The sequence below is a fragment of the Condylura cristata genome, unplaced genomic scaffold, assembly GCF_000260355.1.
Source record: "Condylura cristata isolate star-nosed mole 26May11 unplaced genomic scaffold, ConCri1.0 scaffold00024, whole genome shotgun sequence".
NCBI classification, from domain to species: Eukaryota; Metazoa; Chordata; class Mammalia; order Eulipotyphla; family Talpidae; genus Condylura; species Condylura cristata.
The window spans coordinates 16,022,683-16,028,216 of NW_004567125.1; positions in this window are offsets into that span (position 1 = coordinate 16,022,683).

Here is a 5,534-nt window from a genome sequence, read left to right on the forward strand (position 1 = left end):
TCTTTTTCTTGGCTGCTGATTAATATCCTATTATGTATATGTACCATATCTTTTTAATCCAGTCATCAATTTTTGGGCATTTGGGATGTTTCCATGTCTTTCCAATTGTGAATACAGCAGAAATAAATACAGTGGTAACAGCCACAATTTAACTTCATCTCTATAAAGATACTACCTCATTCATATGTTGGGGTTTCAAGATATGAATATTGGTGGAGATGGTTGAATATAATTCAGTCTGTAACACAAATCAACAAAATACCTTAAACTTTCTTTTTAGGCCATTTCTCTTTACTATCACCTAATGTCAAAAAATTGTTTATATTTCTTGTCTCCAGAATTTCCCCTCCCATTCTCTTTTAATCTTGCTTTATTCATTCCCTTTCCCCCTGCCCTGGCATTTACCAGCCCATAATATCTACTCTGGTCAAGGTCTCTATGAACCTTTGATGGTAAAGCCAAAGGTCATTCTCAGTTTTACTTGATGAACAACAACCTCTGATACAACTAATTGACCCACTTTATTTATCCCCTACCTGTCTTTCCAGTTATGCTATTTAATCTTTTTGCAGGTGCTTTCTCTTCTTTCAGAACAAGTGAGTGAAAACCCAGGCTCTCCTCTCTATCCACAGTGAACTTATCCAGTTTCATAATTTTAAATACTAGACTCTCAAGTTCATATATCTAGCCTTGCCCCTAGAATTTCAAAATCCTATGTATCATTTCCATATGTACATGGTATCCATGAAATTGAGTTCCTAATCACTCTCTCCAAACCTGCCCCATCTGTTATCTTCTCCACATCAATTTTTGGCAGCTTTATCTAGCTAGTTGCTCTGATCAACAATATTGAGTCATCCTTGACTCTTCTTGTTTCTCATTTCATATTTTATTCACCATGAAATCCTTTTGGCTCTACTATCAAAATGCATTTAGAATCGGACCACTTCTCACTAACTCTATTACTACTAATCTGAGCCAAGACATGATCTTCCTTCACTTGGGTGATTGTGATTCCTCCAAAATGACTCCCTAAAGTCTTTTCTCAGCACAGCAGCCAGAATGGTGCTTTTAAGATGCAAGTCAGTTCATATAAATCCTAAACTTAGAATCCTCAAATGGCTCCAAATATTACTGAAAAAGCCAAAGTATTATCTTTAAAGACCCTTTATTATCTGCCTTCATTTGTATCTTTGATGTCCCCTTTTAGTATTCAACCCCCTCACTTGCTGCTCCAGCCACATTCATCTCATTTTTTCCCCCTAGAATACAAGAACATTCCTGCCTCAAGACCTTTGGGCTAGTGATTTTATCTGGGGAATTCTTCTCCCAGATACCCACATGGATAACTTGTTCCTCTCCCTCAAGGTTTTTCTCAAATTACATCGTTTCAATCAGGCCTGCCATGACCACTTTTTCAAGATTATAAATTACCTCAAAAGCAACTCCACCCTTGTGAACCCCTTGAAACACTACTTTTAAAATCTATTTAATATTTTTATCCATTCAATAGATATCATCACCTTCTAAGAAACTACATAATTTGCTAGATTATTAGATTTAGTATTTTCAGCTACTATCATGTCTGCTCCAGGAAGGTAGTGATTTTTAAAATATATTCACAGAGATATCTCAATCCTTAGACTAAGTCCTGACAAAGAACAGTTATTAAATAAATACATATTGAGTGAATAAATGAGTGATTTAAGAGAAAGCGCCTCTTAAGGAGAAATTCTTTTCTTATTTTCTAAACTTACTTATTTATTTCTTACAGCACTGTTCATTTTATACAGTAATTGTTTTCTTCTCCAAAGTACAGTGCCATAGTTCTCCTACCACTATATCACCTATGAACCATCATCATATTCCCTTATGTTTTTTCTCTCTCCTGTTTTAATCTCTCGTCCTCCCATTCCTTTGCTGTATGTCTCAGATCTATGGTCACCTTGCAAGTTTTTTTCTTTTTCTTGACCTTTTCTTGTTTTTCTATAGTCCACATATAAGTGAAGCCATCCAATATTTATCTTTTTCTTTCTAACTAATTATACTGAGCACAATCCCTTCCAGCTCCATTCATATTACCACAAATGGCACAAGTTTGGTTTTTTTGACTGCTGAATAGTAATCTATTGTTTATATACCACAACTTTTTGATCCATTCATCTGTTTTGGGACAGATTTTCGTTCCTTATCTTGTCTATTATAAATAGTGTTGCAATAAACATAGACATGCAGATTTCATTTTGAATTAGTGTCTTTGTGTTCTTTGGGTAGATTCCTAGGAATGTAATTATTGGATCATATGGAAGATCCATTTTTAGTGGTTTGGAAGGTACCACACAGCTTTCCATAGTGTCTGGACCGCTTTACATTTCCACTAGCAATATAAGAGGGTTCCTTTCTCTTAAAGGAGAAAGCCTTTCAAGCTGAGTTTGCCATATTGTCAGGAAGATATCCTTATTATTATTATTATTATTGAAGATAGCTTACAACATTGATTCACAGATAAAGAGTCACACCTCTTCACACCACACCTTCCACCAAGGCACCATAGTCAGGAGGAGATCCTATGATTGGATCCTATTACTATGTCAATAACTGGATTGATCAAAAAATACCATCCATGGGCTTTTTAAGACCTAGAAAGCCAATGTTGAAGGTAGAACTATCTAAGAAAAGTTTAGAATTATCTAAGAAAATCACCTTAATTATAAGACCACATCTTCCCAAAGTCTCTTATCACTGTAATTATCTTGGATGGGACCTCATTCCTGAATCTGCTTCATATTTTTTGACATTTTTTTCTTTTCACGTACTCCTCTTTTTGTCATGAGACACAATCTGTGACTTACCGATGAAAGCCATTGATCATCTTGATACTGTCTTTGTGTTCACACCTGATACTTAATTCCCTAACTTAGTTCCAATTTATACTAACCTCCCATTCAAGTGTTGGATGACTCATTTTGTCCCATGAGTAAAACAGGCAGCAGTATTGGTCACATTTAATAGTATCACAATCTTTCAGTCACCTCAGTCTTGAAGATGTTTATTAAGCTTTATCCTAGGCTTTATAATGGCATCCAGTATAACGCCCAATGCCAGTTTTCTTCACCTAACTACTGTTCATGTTTTTAGATTAAGTTTCTAAAATTACAGCTCTGAACTCGTAACTTGAGTAGCTCCAAAGAACCTTAGAAGAAAATGGAACACTTGATGCTTGTTATAAAAACCTAGTCAATGTGCTGTTTCCTTCCATGTATTCATATTATTAATTGAACTTTGAGTGTCTTTTTCTCTTGTCTACATCTTGAATTTTCCTCACACTGAACTTCAATATCATTTCCTTTATAAAATTACCCTGAAGCATTCATTCTTCAATAAAGTGATAGTTCCTTTTACTAAATGCCCACAGCTTCTGTATATCCCTTCCAGCAACAATCACTTCCTTTTGTATTATTTTCATTCCTGTAGTTCTTTTATTTCTCTGCCTGTCCCTACTACCTGCACCATCTCTAGACTGAACAATCCTTCACCAGGCTGGATTTTATTTATCCTGATGCCCTGCACAGTTCTTAATCCTATGCCTGGTAACTCAGAGACCCATAGGACTGTATCTGATGAGTGGGTATTGAATAAGTATCTAGTTTCTCAATTAGATGTTAACTTTCTAGTGATATCTTGAATGTCTCTTATGACATCTTATTCTTTTGCCATTTGCTTTATTTCCTTCCTGGCATATCTTGGCTTGAGTTCACATTATATCTCTTGCCTTAAGTTATACAATAAAGAGTGTACATAAGTGAGTGTGAAACTTGCTGACAGGGGACCTTAAACTGGCCAAGGCCCCACTGCCCAAATACTTTACCAAATACTTCACCCACATGCACAATTGCAAGACTGCTTAGGCTTAGAAAAGAACAACAAAGGGATTTATTTAACAAATGGGGTAAACAAGAGTTACTGAGGCCAATAATGGCCATTTATTTTACCCAAAATAGTGTCAGTATGATCCTGCACAAAGACCATTATGATGGCATCTTCCTGCCACTGAGGGTGTGCAGCTCCTCTCCCAAACAATAGACCATGTATCTAAAATTGTGCCCTTCTGCCTCTGCTGACCTGGGGCACATGGCAGCCAGACTGCCAGTTTCCAACTCATAAAGACAACAGCAGACATTGACAGGAGACATTCCTAGAGCTGCAGGACACTTCAGGACAGTATCAGACAAGGGACACTCTGGACAGCAGCCACAGTGACCAAATAACCATACAAGAGACCTCACTCACACAACTAAGCCAGGCTGTAATCACAGCAAAACCAGGAACTGTTTCAGTCACTCGTCTATTTCCTTTCCAGAGTTGGTTTCTGAAGGCCTCCACCTTCGGTAGTTCACCATGGCCATCTCCAATTCAGCACAATTCCGGGCTGAAATCCATTGGCCCCAAAATGCTGAAGCAACTCAAACCTGGAATGCAAACTTTGAATCCTCAAGACCTGACAAACAACAACCTTCTTTGTCTCTCTTGTCCCTCTGCCTCTTCTGCTTTCTTCTCCCAGTAAGCCCCTCCTCAAAATTTGATACCTTTTAGCACTTTCCCTGAGAATATTTGTCTTCACCAGCAACCTTCCCAGGGAAGAACACCACTTGCAACAGTCCTTGGCTTGAGCTACTAGCTACTTACAAATGAAGATCTTAAATCATTATTTCCTTATATGTATACTCTGCAATTTCTACATGCTTTCATATTTCAGACTTTCTCACACAATTATGAAGCTGGAAATTTGTAAAGAATGGATGTGTTCTCATATTTTTGGAAAAAAAAGTACATTAAAATTCAACTTCTTAGATGACCAGAAGATGATCCTATTTCTTTTAAAAATTGAGGCAATACTGGGCCCTTCCTGATGGTGCAGCTGGTTAAAGCACAGCACTCAGAAGCAAATGCCACTTCAGCATGAGTTCCATCCCCACCATGAAGGTGATCCACATGGCACCCTGGAGGTGATCCTCTCCTGACCTGCCCACTGCTTCCCTCAGCAATGTACTTCATCAGTTGGCCTGTTCTGCTCCCCACTCTGTCTCTGGTGAATCCTCTCACCACCCCTGCACCTCTGGCCTGTACCCCAGTTCTGTATGCATAAATAAATCTTTCAAAAAAAAATGAGGTAATATTGTTACAGGGTACCCCAGTGGGAACAGGGCTGCCTGTCTGTGGGGCCTCACCCACGCTTAAAATTCAGTTATACTGCAGGCACACACAAAAGGGTCAAAGTGGGTTGATTTACAAAAGGGAAAAAGAAAAGGAAACAACTGGAATATCTTACCGGCTGGGCCAATTTGGCACTCTGGTAGCAAACTAACTAAAAGCCCCAGTCACGCAGTCCGGAGAGCCATTTCCCGAGCGAGGTAAGCGAGTTAGCAAGCGAGAGCCCAAATGGCGCCCTATTTATCCCCCAAAGTCCCAAATGCCTGCTTAGCTCCACCCTTGGGTCCTTGCAGTTCTCTCCCTGGTACTGCTGGGAGTTGTAG